This window comes from Clupea harengus, chromosome 4 (genome assembly GCF_900700415.2).
Source record: "Clupea harengus chromosome 4, Ch_v2.0.2, whole genome shotgun sequence".
NCBI classification, from domain to species: domain Eukaryota; kingdom Metazoa; phylum Chordata; class Actinopteri; order Clupeiformes; family Clupeidae; genus Clupea; species Clupea harengus.
The window spans coordinates 9,942,351-9,965,914 of NC_045155.1; the positions used below are offsets into that span (position 1 = coordinate 9,942,351).

General features: G+C 40.3%; 1 protein-coding gene across 3 annotated transcripts in view; it reads right to left on the bottom strand.

The window, feature by feature from the left end:
• The window catches only part of LOC105906743 (chemokine-like protein TAFA-1), a 45,285-nt gene that overhangs the window by 19,250 nt on the left and 2,471 nt on the right, over positions 1-23,564 (bottom strand). The window lies entirely within an intron of this gene.

Consider the following 23,564-nt stretch of genomic DNA (forward strand, 5'->3'; position numbering starts at 1 on the left):
TATTCTCTAATGCAAGGTCTGCAAACCAAAAGTCGGTCTGTATTATGAATTCCTTTTTTCCACTTCACTGGAACTGCTGCACACAGCTGATTGTATTCAAACAGCGTACATAATTTCCCAAAGATCTTACAGAAAGTATTGAAATCATATAAACTTCCTTTTGGATCAATCAGGTCATTAACAAATATAATCCCGTTTTTGATGAGAGTTGGGAAAAATAGAGGTTTACCCTCTATCAGTATGTTTGAATTCAACCATAGTATCTGGCTTAAGATATCGTTTGGTCCCTCAGGAGGATGGTATTGAAAGTGTAACCAAGCCATTATTGCTTCATTAGTAAAAATCGAAACATTTTTTAAATACTCTTTTAAAAACCAAGAGAAAAAAGCAGCTTCCAGCTGAATAAATGGAAACAGATTTGTTTTGAAGAGGGGGTGACGGTTTTCTAATATCTTACAGTATGCCCAGCCCCTATTTTGATATGCCTTCTGGATCCAAGAAGCTTTTAGTGATTGATTCAGGGTATATATATTAGTTAGACCAAATCCGCCTCTATCATGAGAATTATAAATGTATTTCCGCTTTATTCGTTCTGGTTTGCCATTCCATAAAAATTTAAAGATTTTTGTTTCATATATCTTATAGAATCCTTGATCTGGTGAAGGTAGTGATTGAAATAAATAAACAAATTGAGAAACTACGAGTGTGTTTATTAAAGTCACTTTTCCATAAAGGGACAATGATTTCCCATACCAAGGCATGAGTATCTTGTCCATCTTTTAATTTTTTTATTGAAGTTGACTTTGGTCAGTTCAGCCATATTTTCTGGTATAGTTTCCCAAGCATATTGACAGGACCATTGCTCCATTTGACTTTGATCGGAGCAGTGTAGCTTCATATTTGAATATTTGATGGCACCAATTTTTAAGATTGTACATTTTCATAGTTTGGTTTTAAACCGGAGATTAGAGAAAAAGAGTTAAGGTCTTCCATAAGGGCTGCCAGTACTGTCTGTTTTGGTTGTATAAAGAAGGTAGCGTCGTCAGCATACAATGAGATTTTTGTATCAAATCCATTGATGGTTAATCCTAGTATGTTGTTATTATTCCTAATTCGATTAGCTAGTGTTTCTATTACAATGATGAACAGATATGGTGAAAGGGACAGCCTTGGCGAACGCCACGCAATAATTCAAAACTATCCGATAGGTATCCATAGTTGGTGACTTTGCTTCGAGGATTATTATATAGGACGTTAAACCATTTAAGAAAGGAATGACCAAAATTGACTTTTTGAAGACATTCGCGGATGTATCCACCTTATTTTATCAAAAGCCTTCCAAAGTCGGCAACAAACAATAGGCCTTCCCGACATTCCTTTTCATAGTATTCAATAATTTCTAAAACGTGTCTAATATTATCACCAATATATCTACCAGCAATGAAGCCGGATTGCTCCGTTTTTATAATGTAACTGATCACCTTTTTTATTCTGAGAGCGAGACATTTTGATAAAATACGTGCATCACAGCACACAATGTTAATGGCCTCCAATTTTTTAAATATAGAGGATCCTTATCTTTTCCGTTACCGTCTTGTTTAAGAAGCAATGAGATCAGGCCTTCTCGTTGTGTAGGAGACAGTTCACCTGTCTCATAAGAATAATTAAAGCACGTAGAAGAGGACCTCTAATTTCTTCATAAAAGACCTTATAAAACTCCATGCAAATGCCATCCAATCCAGGCGATTTCCCCGTCTGAAATGAATTTATGGCTAAAAGCAGTTCTTCTTCAGTTATTAGCCCCTCACAGCTAGCTCTCTGAGTTACATTCAATTTCACAGCATTCTCTGGAAAGAAGTTGCTGCAATTTAATTCTGTAAGGGATACTGGTTGTTGATTAAAGGAATACATTTCTCTAAAATAGTTAACTTGTTCTGCTAAGATCTGTTCAGGGGATGTTATACAGGTCATCTCTGATAATAATTTAGTTATTTTTTCTATGATTATTTCTATTATTTAATCTAAAAAAAGGCGGTGCATTTTTCCCCTTTTTCCATCCAAATAGCCTTAGATCTCTGTATAACACCATTAACCTTCTCAGAATATAGCCTTTCTAGTTCATATTGTTTATCTTTTAATAAAATGAGCATATCTATGGGAGGATCTAATGCCTTGTCTAATTCTTGATTCAGTTTATCTATCTCATCACCAAGTCTATTTTCCTTCTCAAGACGCTTCTTTTTTGTCCATGACGACCATTTTATAATATGCCCCTAATAACACATTTAAAGGCGTCCCAGACCATATGTGGATCAGCAGTGCCTACATTATTTTCAAAGAACATGGAAATAAAACTCTTAGTATTTTCGATAAATTTACAATCATTTAACAGTTGTTGATTGAGTTTCCAATATCCTCTACCTCTTGGAGACTCACTAGTGGTCAGTTGTAATGTAATAAGAGCATGATCAGATCTAAAGCGATCCAAAATCTTAGTTTGTGATACAGTGCCAACTAAAGCAAAAGAGATAAGGAAGAATCAATCCTACTTGCCTGTTTATTCCTGCGCCATGTGTATCTCCTCAGTCCTGGGTTTCTTAGTCTCCAAATATCTACCAGATCCAATGAGGCTATGCATTCGGATAAGACTTTAAATGCTTTGGGGTGGTAATTGTATTGACTAGCTCCTTGTCTATCCATATCAGCATTTAGTACCAGATTGAAATCGCCAACAATCAGTACATTTTCCGGACAATCATTCAAAGTGGAGGTAATCTCTTCAAAAAAAAAAGCATCATCGTTATTTGGAGCATATATGTTTAAAATACTACATCTTAATTCATCAATAGATATATCAATCAGAATCCATCTTCCTTCCGTGTCCTTTCTGACTGAATGGAGCATATATTGAATATGGCTTTCAATTAAGATAATAACCCCTTTTTTGCTTTTTGAACCATGACTAAAGAACATGGGGCCACCCCATTCCTTTTCCCATATTTTTTCATTTTCCAACACAGAATGAGTCTCTTGTAAACATATGATACCGTAGGATTTTTTGTCATGAAGCCAAGTCCAAACCTCTTTCCTCTTACAGGAGTCAGCTAGTCCGTTGCAGTTGTAACTAGCAATTGATATCAGGTTGTTATGCATTACAAGTTAAAGCGATAACAGTCCTATGTTCTAAATCCTGGTTACTAGCCACCATTGTCACGTATTCATTTCCCATCAAGACTAGGCAAATTAACAGCAGGGCCCCATGAACCTTATTGGATCTACTGGTTAATATCAAAGTAGCTTTAATATTTCTGAAAAGGACAATGATTAAAGTAGAAGGGTCGTGAACAAAGGTTAATACATTTGATCCTAATACAAACGACAGAAAAAAACAAAAGTGTGTAAACACAAAACAATAAATACAAATAAAACATGTATGTCCATACATGTATGCCCACACATAAGTAACATAAGTAACCAGAAAGCTATCTCTTTATTCATATCTGCAGCTGATAAAACCTTCCTCCCCAGTTAGGAACGATAAAATCGCATCTTTTACGCTGAACTGTACCCAGATAGGATCTGAATGCCTTCTTAACATCAACACCATGACAACATAATTAAACATAAATCACAGAACACATAACATAAAACAAAACCCACCCTTACCCTCCCGACAAACCATGGCCGTGCTGGTGTACCAAAAAAAACAAAGAGAGGAAAACACAAAAATCATCGCAACCTCAGTCCCCACCTACCTAAGTAGAAAGTAGCTCCATTTGAGAACCTAATATATCCAATCCAAGTATTCTTGAATGAATGAACCCTCATCACTCCTCTCCGACGTCATTGTGTTATTAGGAAAACCGGAGGAAAAATGCCTTAACGGCATGTCTTCTTCTCCAATATCATTTCCCACTTTGTTGATAGTCCCCCCTGTACAATTCTCCGTCTACAATACAGCTTGTCAACAACTAAGGCGTGCCTTCTTTCCCTTTTGTCTGAACGAGTTCATGATTGGAATGAGGTTTCGTCGTCTTTCCACTATTTCCGCTGGATATTGATTGCTCAGGTAGAACCGTTGTGCCCTTCAAATTCTTACTGAGGCCAAGGACTTGGTCCTTACATTTGCAGTTCGCGAATATAAGCAACCAACGGCCTTGGGAATTTACTGTTTTCTTTTCGGGGACCAAGTCTGTGCACTCGTTCTAGTTGGATTTTCCTAACCTCTTCCACGGGGATTTGAGATGCTGATGCATAAAGTTCTTCACGATCGCCTCCGATGTTTCATAAGTTTCCTTCTCTTTTTCCTCGATTCCCATAAACAGGAGATTGTTTCGCATTCCCCTACATTGCAGGTCGAGTAGGTTCGCTTTAAGTTTGACGTTGTCATTGGTCAAGGTACTTGTAACAGATGTTAAGACTTTAACCTCTTTCTTTAGCGATTTATTTTCTATCTTTAAATCTTCAATAAGAGCGTTGTTGTGCTCAACAGATTGTTTTAAACCCACGACATCAGTTTTAATTCTTCTAGAATGTCTAATTTCTGTAGTTGAGTGAAAGATTGTTTGCAACATCTCCCGGTCTGCGGGAGTGAATGCTGTAGGCATACCATTGTCGTCCTCTGAACCAGGTCGAGCCCATGTCGTCTCTGGACCGTTTGGACTCCGGTGTAGGTTTACTGGACATGCGGTTATTCGGTTTAAATGTTTGTATGCGAGAAATTTAAGATTAAAGCAAGTGCCAACAATAGTAGTCTACCGCCGCAAACAAGGCCCGACCAAAGCACTCAGGAGAGTAACCTAGGCTATATTTCGTTTGTAGTCCATTCACTCGGGATTTCGGAATTTTTTGCGGAACAAACAAATTGGTTAGATCTTACCACAACTTCTCATCATTTGGAGCATAATAGTTCTGAAGTTACTGAGTTGAGGATGATTTTAGGTCAGAGCTGCCTTAGCCCATGCATGTCAACATCACAAGATATTGGCTGGTGAGGCGGTAGATTTTTGCATTGAACAATATTTACTAGGTGGCGCTACTCCAGAAATAAGCCATAATAAGCTACGGTAATGCACCTGTGGTAAGGCCAGCCAAAAAAAATTAAGTTTTGTCAAAACAGTTTTTGAGTGGACAGTCAGTTGCAGCGCCCCCTATTAACCTGAACAGTGAACAGTCAGGTTAACCTGACTGTTCACAAAAGTGCGTGGACGCCTCGCGGACCCCCCACCCACGTTTTTAACACGTGTTCGAATTCCCCTTAACTAATCGCGGAAAGGAAATGTCATGAAATTTGGCATGCATTCAAACATTGTAATAGTGATGCAGCGTGTTACATTTCGTGAACTTTTAACCTTTACATCACAAGATATTGGCTAGTGAAGTGCTAGATTTGTATTAACCATTATTCACTAGGTGGGACTATTCCACAAATAAGCCGTAATAAGCCGGAGTCATGTCTCTCCTAGAAGTCAACTTGCCATAACACTGAAACTGTTTTCAACCTACTGCCCCAAAAGTGCTTTGAAGCTACCCTATTTCAGGGGGGCGCTAGCAGGAAGGGAAACACCCACCTAGGGACACAAACCTTGCCACGTGGGGCTACAATCATGCCAAGTTTCATGAAGATTGGTCAAAGTCTAAGTCTAAGTATATGATCTAAGTATAACTCTAAGTCTAAGTATATGATACTGTTGACCAAAAATCGTGGACAAAAAAAACTATAACACTACACTATAACACTATCTGACCGTCCTGCGGTGCATCAGCGATAATAATAATAAGAAGAAGAAGAAGAAGAAGAAGAAGAAGAAGAAGAAAAAAATAAAGAAGATGAAGAAAAATACATTCTATCTAAAAGCACCTTTCAAGACACCCAAGGTCGCTTCACTACAACAAAAATACAAATTCAATTCACATAACAGAAAAATAATATTAAATTATAATGACATTAAATTAACCAAATTAACCAAGTCTCAAATAAAAATTTAAATAAAACCCTTCAAAATATTATACTTATTAGAGAGAGATCTGACATTAAAAAGAGCATAGTTCAAGTCACATGACACTTTGGAGGCAGGATATTCAACCACAGGCGCAGTCTGTAGGAGGATGAGATGGTGCTGGGTGGTGGTGATGAGGTGCAGGGAGCTACCAATCCAGGAAAGCCAAGTGACACCCTCAAAAGCGGTCGTGCACAGCCATCGTGCAGAGCAGACTTTGGAGGTCGTTGTTTGTTCCTCAGGGGGTTGGAATGGTATTTTCCATTGCTCGGCAATAACATAGGACTCTTGGGACTGGGGACTGACATGAAGAAGATTGGCATGCATTGTGTCGTGCCAAGATTAAGCCACTCCACCTGCACCCTTCCGAGCTGACAGAACTGTGCCAGGGTTTAGAAAACACTAATATGCCTATAGGACGTGTTCTCCGAGTGTAATGCTCAGATTACTCTGCAGCGGAATGTCTGAAATGGCATGTACTCCCATGGGCAGCCAGCAGAGATTATGCAAGCTTGGGTGGGCATCCGGGCCGGTAATGGATCTTGAGGAAATGGCTCATTGCAAACTCAATAAGCAGTGTAATTTTCTTCATGGCCCTGTGTGGAGGTATCATGCAAATAAACACGACTACACACTGAACTGATCTGCACCACGTGCGTGAATAATTGAAAGATGGGATATAATTGAGATGCAGAGTTAAATCTGTGGCCATTTAAGATTGCCAGATAATTTGAAAGACATTGCCAGATTCCATGTCATTTGCCACTCCGAGGCTTTTTGTGTAGCAGGCAAATATATTTTTAATTAGCTATTTTTAGGCGCCACAGACATAAGTTGGTAATCTTCTCTGACACAGATGGACTTCAAGTAAACATGTGCAATCAGCTTTTCAGTGCTCACCGGAAGACCATTGTTGATGGCAGCTTGAAATATTATGGAGTCTTACACTGTGCAGAGAGTACTTCATTATCTTGCTAATTTATAAAGTTGCACTCCCTCTTGGACCCAATTACAGGCTCAAGATGCTCTTTTTAAATTAATGAGGTCTAAGTAATGATAATTAATTTTGCAATCTTTCCCTGAAGGATTTTCAGTTGTGATGATAGAAAGTCAGTGAATAGTACAGACGATACTTTTGTCATGTCAGCCAAGTATGTGGGTTCATGTATTAAGTTTCGAGACAACAGTACATCTGATCTACTCAAAGTCAGACTTGGCGCACACAGTGTAGTCAAACTGAGATTACATCCAGATGTCACTTATCATCAAACAGCATGTAGGAAGCTATCTTTAGCTCTTTATAAGAAAGCGAGACCCATAGGACCTGTCTATGCATTAATTTGAGTATGAATATTTCAACTCCACCCTCTGCACCTTCAGTGCAGTAGGAACTGTCTATAACTATGAAACATCATCCAGCACTTACAACGAGGATAAAAGTCTAATGCTCTACCTCCAGCCTGGAAAAGGACACTAAGTATTTATATGCTGCTTTAAGGTCAGAAGCAATGGAGAAATAAAAACAGATCACTGGGAGAAAGATAGCACCAGTTCACCTTTTTATCATTCCACATGCTGTCCACATCTGGCTTTGATATGTGCTACACACACTATCTTATGTACTCATACTAGACCATCTGTGGGCCTTTGGCCACGTGAGATTGGAACCAAGGGCATGATTTCCTGACCAAGAGCAAATGGATCGATTCACAGTTTTGAGATTCCAGAAGTTGAATATACATGGCTTACTCATCTCTCCTGACTTAGTGCTTTATCAATAATGCAGAACATCTGGAGAGTTTTTGAAACCTCACTTAACCTTACTTGAGGAGTGAACATATGTCCATGTTGTTTGAGTTTTTGAGAGGTCAATGGCTCACTAATAATAACACTAATAATATTTGAAACAGAGGTCAAACAACAGTGGGCTTTTTGTCAGAGCAATTCAATCAGATACTCACACAGAATCCAGTCAGCTAATGTCGGAGACTAGTGTCATGTTCAGTTTAATTTGGAAATGAATATTAATTTTCAGAAAGGTGTTAAAGCCGCACAAGTGCTTTAGGGCATCAGATGTCAGCCTTTCAGATATCAGTCTTTAAGAAGCTTTGTTGTATAAAGGAGATTGTGAGATACATGTTTGATACTCTTATTGTTTTCTGTGCACTTCAAGCTTAGTGTGTGGGTCACTGACCTTTCAAGGGAACATAACATTCAGTAAAATACAGATATTACGCCTTAAAGGCTAGTTCATACCTAGCAATGTGAAAGCAATACAAACACTTTATGATTCAAATTTGTTTGTGTATCATTTTGTAGCGCAATGGGAAATGTGCCATGAATTCTTATTCACGTCCTTTTCAACGTCAGACTTCAGGTACTCCCTCTCTCTTTACCAGACCACTGGGCCCACTGATGATACGCTGACAAATTACAAAGCAGTCTTTCGCTATGTCTGTGAAAACCATGGAATATCAGCCCCGATATTCTCTTCATAATTCAAAGAACCTCCTTTAAATAAACCTGTTTCATGGGGGAAGAAAGAGGAGTCTGTAACCCTCTCTTCAAAAAAGCACTCAGCAAATGTAAATACCTATTCCTTTTAGCTCTTTTACTGTGACAAAGAAGAGACGCTCCTACTTAGGCAGCTGCTTGGAACGCAAGCCTCTCACCAGGCCAAGGAAGTGCTTCTGTATCTTTGTCTGTGTTTATGTGTCTCTATATCACGCCTTGTGAGGTTCTTCCAGTCATCTTTATCTTGCCACTCCTTCTAAGGATGTCTCCGCATTTCAGCATGTTGCCCATGTACACACTTTCAAAAGGACAAAGGGCATGAGACCAAAGTTGATGGAGATAATTTCCAAACACTGTTAATGACTTAAGAATATAATAATCAAGTGCTTTGTATTAATGTATTCCTTGTATGAATCATGTGCTTATGAAAGCAGGAACATGGCTTTTCTGCGTGTGTGTAACTAAGATTATTAGGTGCCACTTAGTCTGCATATGTACAAGAGCATGTTTAGACCAGAAGTGATTATAAGGTTCGAACTGTGCTTCTTCCGACCTTGCAAAACTTCAATCCTTGCCTCGGACATCAGAAATCCACCACGTGATTTCCCTGCTGAACGCTCAACTTCTGTCTATATAAACCTTGTGCGATGTGTTTATCATTGCTTCACTTTCAGCCTTGTGCTGGGAGTGAGCCCGATTGCAATTGTTTGTCTCAAACCTGGTGAAGAAAACTACACTGTCCAGTGGGGTAAAAGAGCCTAGTGGATACTGGCGGGGCGGGGCGGTCCTATCTCTGTGAAGTCATGGGGAGTTACAAGGGAAAAATGAAACAATGTGTGAAACATTTGATAATAACTGTACTGCTCTACATTTTGGTACTGTTAACATATTGATCACAACAGGCACCGGTCTTGGTCAAATGTCTGCGATGGGGCCTACCTAAAGATCATCCGTGGTGGAAAACCAGACTGCCAAAACACACTTTCCACAAAAAGACTGTTTACATTTTCCTGCCCAGTAATATTCAACAGCCGATTTTTTTTTTTTTTTTTTTTTTTTTTTTTTTTTTTTTTTTTGCATATAAGTATATTTATTAGACAAACAACAATCGTAATCGGGCTCACTCCCAGCACAAGGCTGAAAGTGAAGCAATGATAAACACATCGCACAAGGTTTATATAGACAGAAGTTGAGCGTTCAGCAGGGAAATCACGTGGTGGATTTCTGATGTCCGAGGCAAGGATTGAAGTTTTGCAAGGTCGGAAGAAGCACAGTTCGAACCTTATAATCACTTCTGGTCTAAACATGCTCTTGTACATATGCAGACTAAGTGGCACCTAATAATCTTAGTTACACACACGCAGAAAAGCCATGTTCCTGCTTTCATAAGCACATGATTCATACAAGGAATACATTAATACAAAGCACTTGATTATTATATTCTTAAGTCATTAACAGTGTTTGGAAATTATCTCCATCAAAAGTGGAGTACACATCATTTTAAAGTGATGGTGATATAGACCATCAAGCCTGTTTTTGTAGCTTTGACTCTCATTCCAGGGTTATTTGTGATCATTTGGAGGAAATTGTGCATTTTCATTATCACATAGTATTCACTGCTGTCACCACAGTCATCTGGACAAATATATCTTTTATGTTGACATTATGCATGCTCACCTAGACGGCCACAGCCATTCTACAGGTTGGCACTGCATTCTTCATGGTCTGGAGACACTCGTCACTAATTAGTGATCAATCCACATTACATTGGAAGTCACTGGATCAGCTCAGAGCCCTTCAAGATTTTAATTGGAAGCTCAAGGCAATGTTGTCAGTGAATCAAAATCATCATTAGAGTGGGTAGATGAGCCATAACACCTATCCACTAGAAAGGTTTAGTCAATTTTTGGTTTAGTTTCCCTTGGATCTATTGCAACATCTTAGCTAAACTCTCCAACAGTACTGTAGCCATACAGGCAAAGCTGTCTTTTAAACAAAAGTACTTTCTCTCTGCCATCACCCAGTCAGCCACTCCCCTTGGATAGCAGGTCGGTCCTCCAGTTACCCTGTCAGACCAATCTCCTCTAAACAGCGAAAGCTTTGCTAAGATATAGTCTGGCAGCTCGCATGAGTACCCGCCTGCCTTCACATCATACACCAGAGTTATGCACCAATGACATAAAACATGCCTCCAACTTGTTCTATCTTTTCTCACAGTTAGCATAATATATATGCCTGCTTTTGTATGTCCTTGACTCTGCTGTTTGAAATCCAACCATTTGTGTGAGTGTGGACTGTTCTTAAACTCCCTCATATAAAAATACATCCTGGGACTTTGCCCAATTTTAGCCAGAACCCTCCAGTGTGGAAGATTAATTGAGAGCATTATGACTATCAATATTATGCAAGATGAAATAACTTCAGTAAACAAATGGAACGTTTAAGTCATCAGAGATTTAAGTTTATTTAATTATCTCACATATGCAAAAATACACCTCTTAAGTAGGTGGGCCATACTTCCAAATGCTGCACAAAATTCTGGGTGTCTATGTTGTTCCATTTGCATCTTGATGATACACTGTCCATCTGTCATGTTCATCACAAGCCAGTTGCAAGAATTGGTTGTCATGGTTTTAAAAAGTATTCATTAATCTATCCACTTGTCTAGCCTTTGAGTCAAATTGCAATCAAACAGCATGTGCAATTGCTCTAAACAAATATGCACATCAGAAGCCTTCCCTGCTTTAAAAGTTAAAAATGTTGAACTATATGAAAATAAGTGCATTTCCATAGCTACTGTACTGCTATGAGTCGCTTTCCATATTGAGTGCTTGAGAACTACTATCCACTTATAAATGGGCTTAGGCTATTTGACATTGTTTTGATTGATTACTACTCTTGGTAGTTGATGGCTGTGACTTTGGCATACAAAACAATTTCCCGTCCGTCCGTCTTAGGCTCACGGCTGCACATGGCAACCTCAGCCGGCGAGCAGCCGGCAGGAAACAGTGGGAGCAATCTGCCATGTTTATTAAGGCATGGGGATCCACTTATTGAATATCTCGGGCTGTGAACAGCTGGCAAAGTTGGGGGGAAAGAGTGTGTGTTGTAATTAATTAAGCTGTGGGCAAGAGAAATCCCCCCCCCCCCCCCCCCCCCTCCTCGTAAACATTTCTACCTCCAAGTCACGGTGAACCTTGCAAAAAACATCCGCTTGTACATTTTCCAATTACACATGCTGTTTAAACAAACATCCAGGAGCACAGTCATGTCACTAGCACTGAATTATTCATTCTCTGAAGTGGTGGGGGTGTAGAAGAAATCAGATCCCCACCCCACCTCTCCACCCAAACCACCCATCTTTTTTTTCTTACCAGCCAGTGAGGGGCAATGGGTGATAAATGGGTTCCTCGCAACTGAAAATGCTTTTTAAAAAAATTATTTATTTATTATGTGTTCGGGTTTTTAAGAGGTTTGGCTGCTTTCCGCGGCTCCTGGCAGAATCCTCTTGTATCTCCCCCGGTGGTGTCATTTGCTCACGGATAGCATAGCCTACCAGCCACCAGGCAGTCAGAGATTAAGAGAGCTGGCCGCCACCTCTAATGGTTTCTTAAGTGACTGCTCCCTCGACCCATTCTTATAGAACACGGGCCCTGGCCTGAGAAAGAACCCTTCTCCTGGTGGCCCCAGGACACACTTAAGCCATTCACGCTGCTGGAGTTTCATGGCCGGTTGTTTCAGAGGACATGGATGAACCTTGTGAATTGTCTGTTTCAATGGAACCAACCCATGCCATCTGAGGTCATTTTGCTGTCAAAGCATAGCGGGTGTAGATACCGTTCTTGAAATGGGGCCCTTTCCCTGATAGATGGATACCATACAGTGTGAAGTAAAGGGAAATGAAAGAGTATACTGCATGTATGTTCTTTCTTAATAATAAGCATATACATGTGGCGCCTGCAGAGGACAAAGTCAAGGTCAAAATATACACACTGCAACATTTTGAAAGGAATCGTGCTACAAATTGTCTCAGGATGTCAAAAGTTCAGTGAAGTCAGAGAGTGGGAAAAGGAAATATTTTAAGAATAATTTCAACAGATTTCCTCCTAAACATCAAAGAGAGATCCACAGGTAGAACTCATCTAATCACATTTCTCCTGTAAATACTGCTCCCCATTTCGTATCTGTTCAAAATTTTTGCACAACTAAATTGGATCCATTATTCCTAAAATGTCATGCTTTGGGACAAGAATAGCCAACTGTGGTTTGGAGTTTGTCTGCGAAAAAATTGTGAGAGTTTCCCATCTCTTTGCAACTGGCAGCTACACTCTCATCAACACAACTCAACTCTATCTATCTACGAAGTCTAAATTAAATCAGGACAGACAACAGTTGTAATGAAATTTGACTGAAAAAGCTTGAAGTCATCTCTTACATTAGCTGTTGTACTCCCCCCTTGATGGGAAGTGTCACAAGCCTCTTGCCACACTTTAAGGCATTTCCTTCGTCTACTTTTCCTCACCACTAATATCAGTTCTGGTCATCCATGTATTAAATCTCTTTCTGTGGACAGATGGATGGTTAAAAAAACAGATTTTGGAACGCGAGTGTCCCCTCATGTTGCGGCATATTGTTTTGCGGGATGTGGGTCCTGTTGGGTCAGCACGGTGGCATTCACGGAAACATCGCAACAAAGTGGCTTTGGCAGGCCGCAGATGGAGCTGAGCCAGGGGCCATGACTGAACGTCGCATCCCATCCAGACTGCAGGGGAGCGGGATGTCATCGGAAAACGATGGCTTGGGAGAAGTTGTGGGGGTGGAGGGATGGAGGGGGAGATGGGGGGCGGGAGAAGGGGATGGGGGAAAGGAGGGGCACGGAATGGAAATGTCTGAGGAAAAAAATAATGTGGCTGCAGGGGATGCCTTATATAAGGCTATAAAACTGTCAGCGTCTTGTATCGTGCACAAAAGCAGATAACCTTTGTTTTGAGGCATACGAAAAATCCACTCTGGTGTTTGTTTTTTGTGTGCCAGTGCTGTGGCGGTCCACCTTTGTTCGCAAAAGCAATGGAGGGATTGTGTGTGAACGCCGTTCCCTTGCTCTGGTCCCCGTTCTCCAACTAAGACGCATTAAATGCTAACAAAGCCAATCCCGTGTGCTATTCTAAAGGTCTTTATGTAACTCGGCTAGCACTTACATGTTTACATGTGTCAGGAATCTGTCTAGGGGGTGGAAACCATAGAAATATCATTATCAGTCTCTGGGTATAACCATTCTACTGCTTGTCTTGTGCTTTCTGCTGCTCCACCACTATTGTAATTGTTTCTTTTCTATTCACAGTGCGCCTGTGTCAAAAATAGATATGACTGATTGCAAGCATCAATTGACAATATGGGAAATGCCTCTATAAATGTTCAAGTGGAAAAAAAAAAACACTATGGTCACAAGCCTCCCTCTAACAAGATGATGCTTGAAAGATTTTTTAGACAGTGTACAGAGTGTGATGGATCTCAAACAAACCTGTCCACGTGTGAGTGCCACTTCATGGGCCCGCATCTCACACCACCATCCACACCTGCTGGAGAGATCTCTCTTGAGGTCCCTCTCTACAAATCAGGTAATACGCTATTAGTCTTAACGGACGTGACAGTCATTGTCTACGCTACAAACAAATTAGCATGTTGTTCACACAGCACACCTTTCTGCTGCTCTGTTCAAGTCACTCAAGCTCTCCTACCCAGATATTTGAAATGAAAAGCTTTCAAGAAAAAAAAGAAAAGGATGTGGGCCACGGCTTCTGATCAACCTTGTAGGCTACTACACAGCCGTGTGCTCAGTGCCTCTCCCTATGTTAGCACATTAAGGATTTAAAAACTCTTCTCAACAGCCTAAAACTCTCTTAAAGAAACTCTCTCAGTGACAGTAAACAAACACCAGAGTACTCACTGTAGGGAACAGATCATTTTTTAAAAGAAATTTAAAAAGAACACACACACACACACACACACACACACACACACACAAGTACAAACACTCACAGAAGCACCGACACACAGAGAAAACAGTGGGTCTGGATGAAGAACCTATGAATAAGTTAGACCTCCACTCCTTGTCATTCTCGTAACCTTCCAAATGAAAAGGAAGGATATATCTGTGCTTCATTAGCATACTATTTTGGCATACATTATTCTAAAACATGACAATAAAGTTAGACGAGGGCTAATTGGAAGAAGAGCTTGGCAAGTAGAGCAGTGATAATGGAACTACGTATGAACAGATTTACATTTTCGTGGTTTAGAATTGTGTCTTCGTACTGTTTATAGTACTGTGGCAGCTCTAATAGCTTTGATTTTGACCGATTTCCACTGGAAAATTTACTCCTGTAATGCCAAATATTGAGTGTGAATGTCAAAAGCAACACTCTGTTTCCTTATTTTCTCCTCATTCACAGTGGAGTCAACAGAGACTGCACAAGTCACACACAGTAATTGCAGATGGCTAATTTATAGGCATGATGTACAAGAATTTTGTCATGTCACATCTGATGTGAAATTCATCTTGCGCCTCAGCAAAACAAGGCGCGCACTTCACTGTGTGACATCTGGTGATTAAATTGTGTTCTGGGTTTTTTTTAAGAAACTTAAGTCCTTAACAAAAATATTTTCTTTCATCTTAAACTCATGTGGAACCGTAACACATTCCTACTTAAATTAATAAAGTAAATTATAGTACGATTTTTTTAATAATTGAACACTGTTACATTTGTTGTGTCTCTGGTCAAAGATGACCGGGCCTCTAAAATGAATGTCCTAGACTGTAATACTCACTTTGATGTATACTTTATGCATATTTTAAATGTGTGATGTTAATTGTTAAATACGTTGTTAATTCCACAAAATACTAATGATCCTGAGATTTAGATTTGGATTAGTCGTATGTATGTTAAAATATTTTATGAATATCCCTGATTTTGAATAAAACCAAGTGGTACAACATGAATCGAAGGAGGCTTAAAAACTAGAAATTATATAAATGTATTGTCATAAAAACAACTACTTGCATCTTTAGAAAGGTTCAAATCAAAATAGAGCAAAATCAAATACATTATTAACATTCATGTCAGGCCAGTCAATACAGATCAGAACCACAACAAGTTTAACCATGTTGCAGTATGAGGGTTAAAAGCATCATGGCTCAAGATGCACCTTCAATGGTTCATATTAGTTTTAATATGAGCACTGTCACAGGGCAGCCACTCGCTTGCATTTCTGCTGTCATCACAGTCAGTCAAGATGATTGCTCAGCCTCAGAGTGCATCTACATGATTGCTGGTGTAACGATGGAGAGATGCAAACCTGTAGCCAACAGGGTGAGACTGGATGCTGCTTACAAAGACAAACAAATGCTTAGAAGAAGTATCCCTCTCTCTCTTTTTCACGCACACACACACACACACACATACACACACACACACACAATTTCTTCCTCACCAAAACAACACCTCTTGACAGAACACATCTGTGATCCACTGGGGACGTGTGTTCACGTCAGGAGCCTTGGATTGCATGGGTACATAGAGAGTACAGCATATGAAAGAGGCCCTGCTGATGGAGACATCAGACAAACACTCCCACAGCCCCTCCAATCTCGCCCAGCCTGCTTGACAGGTACTGGCAGACGGCAGTCAATCTCTGAGGACACGTCTGCTGGTCCTCCCACCTCCCCCAGGCTCTGTGTCACCCCCAAAACCCCACCCCACCACCCTGCCCTCCAGACGCCGTAGCGTCCTCACACTGAGTGACACAGCCCTAGACAAACAATCAGCGTGGCTGACTCTCTCATTCAGATTGCAGAGTGTATGTCATGCCAAGGCCTAATGCGACTGTGATTGGGCCAGCAAAGACACAGAAATCAATCCTCAAACAAACGCTTGTAATCGTCAACAGGGTAATTACACATTACAGTAGGTGAGCCTTAGCCAGTGAGCTTCCACGCAGGCTATTACCCACGGCCTGGTCTGGTCACGCTCCAGTGAAGTCGGATTATTCCCCACATATGGACAGTTCAAACATGTCGCAGTGAGTAGGGTTGGGGGAGATGAATAAATAAATAAATAAATAAGCCAAACACACTGGCTATGCATGCATGACAAACACAATTTCTCTGTTTTGTTGAAGTCTTCTGTACCGGATGAAAAAAAGAAAAAACGGGCGTCTTATGAATCACCATCGCAAGCCTTGCCGACTGGGATGGAGGCAGAGAGACAAACAGCCGGCAGCGCATCTGTGAGCGCTACCAGAGCTCTCGAAGAGTGCTTCTCTGGGGCCGGGGCCCTGTGCATGCAGCGCCACCGCCACCACGTCCAGAGCACATAAATAATCATCTGTGCCTCCACCCGCCCTCCGCCTGTCTGCATGACATTGTGCTGCGCGCCCCTTAGCTGGTGCTGTTCCTGGTTTATCTTGGTTTAACAGAATGGAATGGGAACTAAAATGGAGGATTCACATAAAGAGGCCACGGTTTTTTCATGTAAATGATGGTTACCTTGCTGTTGGGCATCATTAAAGAAAGTAGGAGATGTGGGGGGGGGGGGGGGGGGGAGATTCTTATTTTAAATAATGATTTTTTTTCATGAGCTCCTCCTGGTATCCTCCTTTTAGTTTTTGTGCCATATACTATAGACATTATTTTCCACACATATTGTTTTACCAATTCCAAGTATAAGCATCCATATAATTGTTTTCTTGAAGTGATAATTGGGTGTATAAATAACACGAAGGATTCTGTGAGAAAGCTTCTGTGAAGACAATTTCTTCACTGTACCTGCTCCAGAGGTTTGTTGCATCCACTGTATATATATATATTGAGGTGTGGGAACTTGATAAGCTGATTGCAGGTCTACCCAACCAACCAAACAACAATTAATAAAAAGAAGGTAACAGGATTTAATGTATGCTTAAAAAGAAGTATATCCAGATTGTGATAACTGAATAATCAACACTGATTCCATCAATTTTCATTCAAAAATTTCAAAAATGTCAACATAGGAAAAAGATGTCCTATGCCTTGTCATCAGTATTCAGCCTGCAGTGCTTGAATTCCAGTCTATCATAACAAGATGTGTAGGTTAATAGGAAATAATATTACTAACTTAAACACAAACACATCAGTAACCAATGTATAGATAATTAATACAACTTTGAATCAAATTGGAGTTATTTTATTTTAAGTAGTACAGTCCCAAATAATGGCCAAATGTCTTTCCTTCCACACCGTACGAGAGGCAAATTGAAGGTAGAGAAGAGGTCATTGATGTGAGAGGGAGAGGATCAGTTATTAATAATCTTTTTTGGACCAGAAAAGTTCTACAGCACTGAAAATCAAACTACAATATTAGCAGTTGCTTGCAATATCAGCGAATGCATCATTTAGCAGTTATACAACTTGTTAATAATAGAATAAGTCTATGTTATTTTAAATGAAAGTTCAGCTATGAGACTCTCTGTGACAGGAAGAACAGAGAGAAACCCAGCCAGATCAAATGTTTACTATAAATACCGCACAGAGGGGTTCTATTCCCGCCAACCGCTTGCTGACCGATTGCCCACATCAACCCTTATGTATTACAACATAATGGCCACATCCCTATTGCAAGTGAAATACGATTTCACCGTGCTTTGTAATCTTCCAGGTAATTCTGACCAATCTGCTCATCACTGGCTTCGATAAATGCGCCAGGGGGTTGACACCAATAGCCACCACCCCCGACAATTCATGACCTGTCAACCTTGATAGTCCAGCCAATCCAACAGCCACATAGTCCTCAACCCAAAACAAATATCTCATTGTCACGCAATATCCCAACATTTCCTGTTCCCTGAAACTGCTATATCATTCATCTTGGGGGGGGGTAAGCCATCAATGCATTTTGGAAGTGACAGGGCACCTATACGCCCAGAGGATCAGAGGAGAAAGTGCATTCACAGCGACTTTGCAGCAAGCAAATCAAGCATTCCAATTAGATTTGAGCAATTTCCCCCAGCTGTGGGGAAGAGGCTGGCTGTAACGTAGGTAGCTAAAGTGTACCTGTCCTTGCTGTGTAGCATAAGGACTTTCCATCATAATCCCAGGGAGCTGATTCCGTGGTCTCCAAATGAGCATGTCATTCGGCGTGTCAGACAGAAACAAGGCAAAGCCCATAAAGCCCCAATCTGCACAGATGTTTGATGGTTTTATCTTTCCCCATTGTCATCAGGTTTCTGTTCGGTATGTGTGAGCATGAGTGTGTGTGTGTGTGTGTGTGTGTGTGTGTGTGTGTGTGTGTGTGTGTGTGTGTGTGCGTTTGCGTATGCATGTTTGTGTGCCTGATGGGACAGCTTTCCTGCCTATACATAGACCCCCATTTACATTTATGCTTTATCTCAGAGTTTTCAGGGCTTGAGGTACAAGGTGTATAGAGTGTGTCAGCCCCATCCTTATCTCCCAACAGGGCTCCCTGTCTCTCTGTGTGCCCGGGCTATGGCCGGGGGTTAAAGGGATTCAGATGAGCCCAGCGCCCATTCACATTGTCATCATCTGTCAGCGCATTGGATTATTGCCTGTGAGAACCTGAGCGTGGCACGCAGGACAGCAGCCTAATCAATCTCCCTGGCAGGGCATGGGAGGAGGTTGTCTAAACCAAGATTCACGAGAGAGAGCACGGGGCCTCGCACATCCTGCTCAAGTGATGAAGCAGCACCTCCACTCTTATTCCATATAAATTGTGCCAAAGGAGGATATTTGTCATTTGGAAAGGGGAGCGATGGGGGAATTTATGATGCACTGCATGTTAAAGTACATCAGGAGTAGCCATGCCCAACTAGATTTTACACCCTGTACTAACAGTCCGCTTTAATCATTCATCATAGAGCTTTGGCAAATATAAAGGATGGGAAATGATTCCTGTGTCCACTTTCGGTGGAGAAATGGTTTCTTTTTAAATGTTACCAGATACTGAGGTACTGAAGAGGTGTGAGGGGGGTGCATTTATAGAAATAAAACTACAGGTACAACACGTGATTGTCAATAATATAAGTGAGCTTTGTTGCAAAATCAGTTCCAGCTGAAAATTGCATGTGGGGTAAGCTTCTGCTTCACGCTGTGTAGGTGTTATTGTCTCATAACAAATCTAACAAGTTTACTTTCAGAGTTGCTTTGTATGTGCGTTCGTATTAATGTGTATGTGTGTGAGTATGCGCGTGTTTGTGAACGTGGGCGAATTGTTACCTTACTGTATGTTTGTGGGCATGAATTACTTGGTGCTGTTCATCTCTTTAACTGTGCTGCTACTCATAATATATACCTCTCTGAAAGGTAATATCTCTCCTCTTCGATAATACGGTTGAGTTTTAGACCCACTGCACATAGTCATATCCATAGAGTGTTTTAAGTCATTCTGTGTACATTGCAATATTTCTTTGGTCAATAAATGTATCATTGGGGGCCAAGCAGTGAAGTTGCCTAGGCAACCATTGTGTTTCTACCTTTTCTTCATCCTCTTTTTGTTCTTCTTCTACCATTGGAATCTAAGGCAGCCCCTAGAACTGTATGCTAGAAAGTTTTGAAAGTTTCATGTCTGCGCCTCGAGAAGTCTAGCACCACCAATGGGGCAAAGTTGGAGGTGTGTTTATGCACCTAACTTTTGAACCGAATGCCAGATAAAAAGAGATACCATTGGATTCCTTAGATCAAGCTTGGTTCAACACAATCCATATTGGATTTTGGATTTCATGAGAAAGTTTAAATATTTTTTCTAATATTTTTCTCCAAACTTGGCAGAGATGATCTTTAAAAAAGAGGCTCAAAAATGTGTCATTTGACCATTAGGGGGCGCTGCAACAAGCATAAATGCATTTTGACAAATAACTGTGTTGGCCTTAAAAAATGTCTGGTAATACTGTGGGAGCTGCCAGAGCCGAGACATGGCAACTTGTCATGTCAACCTAATTGATGCGGCTGCCATATTGGATTTTATCAACAGGTTTCTCTGGCCACAAATGTTGTTACATTTTCAACCAAATTTGCTACAGATTATCTTCAGACCAAGCTTCACAAAAGTTATCAGATGGATTTTAGATTTAGAAAATTGATGGTAAAGCCGCCAAACCGGAAATTAGATCATTTAGCATTATTGGACAACAAGGGGGCATTGCAAGAAGCAAACACATGTTTTTCCTATTACTTCTTGACCTTATAAAAGTGGTTGCTATGCCTGGTAATATCTCAGGAGATCCCCTGAATGGCACATGGCAACCTATCATGTCGACCAAATTAATGTGGCCGTCATATTGGATTAAATCAATAACCTTTACATTTTTTCAGTGTCCAGATACCTTCTCGAATCTTCACCAAATTTGGCACAGATGATCTTCAGATAATGCCTCATGCAAGTTATCAGATGGATTTTTTTATTTTCAAAACCATTAGTGTGTTACAGTCTATCAAATTAAAATCTAATTGAAAACAAATAGGACGTGAGCTCATATCTCAGGCAATCTGTGGTCAGTTGACATGAAACTTGCTGTGAAGACAGCCATGCCCTTGATATGACAAGAAGTTTCCACGGCAACTATGCACTGCTTGGCCTCCTCATTACTGCTTGCAGCTATATTTATCAAGTAGTCTTTTGGTTAATTTCCATTTCAGCTTCAGATCAAACAATTCTTTCTTTTTAATAATTTAGAGATAATTATTCATGCCTTTGTCTAATCCTATTTTGATTACTGTAATTATCATTACAGTAATTAGTCACCTTGCTCTCATCTCAACTGAACTGGAAAGGTTACCATCACTACAGGATTCATTCATTTGTTTTTGGACTAACTTCGCACATTTCTTTTAAGTTTATTTTTGGGGCTTTTGCCTTTATTTAGATAGGACAGGAAATGAGTGGAAGCGAGATGGGGAGTGGGAGCGGGAGCGGGGAAAGAGGTCAGATGTGAACCCGGGTGTGTCGGCCGTGTCATGCTAAAGTTAAAAGTAGACTGTGTCTTCACAGATGTGGATGTGGAGAGATGTGGAGTGGGGGCTGTGCTGTGCACTCATGACGCAGAGTTTCTTCCATCTCTGCCTTTCAGTTTAAAACTATACTCATTACCATCAGCATTCATTTAATTGCTGAGTATGACTGATGGAAAATATCAAAGTATTTCTAACATCTATAATATGCATGCCTCCTAAATGATGCTGTGAAGTGTGAACTGTTTCACACTTTAAAAAATAAAAAATAAATGTTACATGTTACAACTGAATATCCCTTGATTAATGTGAGTTGTTTTTTAATTACTTTAACAAATTATTTAAATTTCATGACTCATAATCTTCACAGATCTTAAATGCCATATACCATGCCAAATCAGGTAAGTGAACCAAAATAATAAATGTCATTCCTGTCAGTAAACAGCAAACAACTGAAATTCTGTGACAGCATTAGCATCAGCTGTGAAAGCCAATGCATTTTAATGTGAGGTCTGATTCAGTGGTTTACTTCACACTTTTCAGCATGCTACATGAGCAGGACCCTTTCAGGTATTTGTTCAGCTTAAGTTTACAAGGACCTCTTCTGATATGTCTGCAGTGTATCTAAGAAATACTTTCTCTAAGCAACTGACAGATAGCTAGAGTCCAGTCTGATTCAGTATGCTCCCTTACCTCTTCACACTTGGGAGTCCAAGGTCTGTTAGACTCTTTTAGGTAGTCTGACATACCTTGATGTTTTTGTATTTCACCTAACTAAAAACATTGATGCAAAAGTGGCACATATGATTATATTCTAGAAGACCTCAGCAATAATAACATGAGAGTAAAAGGAATGTAGTAAAATATTTTTTTATTTAAATCAAATGTAAACATTTACCCTTACAAAAACCTTGAAAACCAAATAATCTTGCCTGATGCAGCATGATACAGCATGATGTATAGAATTCTGTACCTCATCAAGAGCTCTTAACTAATGACCATGAAGCTACTGGTTCATAATGCAGTTCCAACCACGAATACCTTCTTTAATGCAGGACCTACACTTTGATACACTGATGTACACTTGGCAATGTCACTGGGCAGCACTGCCAACAAAAACCAACACAGTTAATTTAAATAGTGTTTCAGCTGTAAAAAAAATAAAATGAGGGGGACTGTGTTTAATGGGTCTCATTAATTTTGTCTAGCAACATTTCTCACCACCTTTGCATTTGCTGCCAGTGGAGATAACCCTCCTTTTTGCTTCACTGTAGATCTACTTTAAAAACCTGCCATACACCTGTTTCTTCCATACCATGACAGTTGAGTGCTGATGTTGTTTTCCCTGCTAAAAGCATTTCCTGTTGCCCTGCAAATGAAAACACTGTATTCTGGTCCCAGTGGATGGCATATTGACTGTATGTTGATTACAGCTTATCAGTTTCAGCAGATGTAGAGGACCACAAGCTCTCAACCACTTATTGATCCCTATCTCACATTGCTGCCGATACTGAAGAAGTACACCTTGGTTGTTAGTGGGTGAGGTTGAAGCAGTGAGTTCGTTTGAGATCAATTCTTGACTCTTCAAATAATTCTACCTCTGAAACCTTCATGAGAAGGTTATTGAGAGGTGGCTATAATGTTTTTTTAAGAATAAATGTTAACATGCGCAAGAAACTTGCCTCTGCCTTTCTGGCTACCTTGTTTGGTTTAATGTGTTACTCTGCAATTGAGCTAGCCTGGATACCAGACCGAACTTACCCCCGCCCACACATTTTTTGGTTGGGAAGTTCGGTCTGGCATTACTCCATTGAGGAGAAATTATCTGCGGACAGACATTGCCGTACCAATCAAATTGTCAAGGCGGGCTTTATACGATGATGGACAGATGATCAACAGTAACGTAACCAACCACGTCATAAAAAGGCGCTTGGTTTGAATTCGTTTACAACAAACATGGCTGCCGCTGGAGAGCTGAAATGTATAGATTCGAGTCCATTTAGACATTGACAGTGCATTCATTTTGAAAGAGGAACAAAGAAACGCGATCAAGG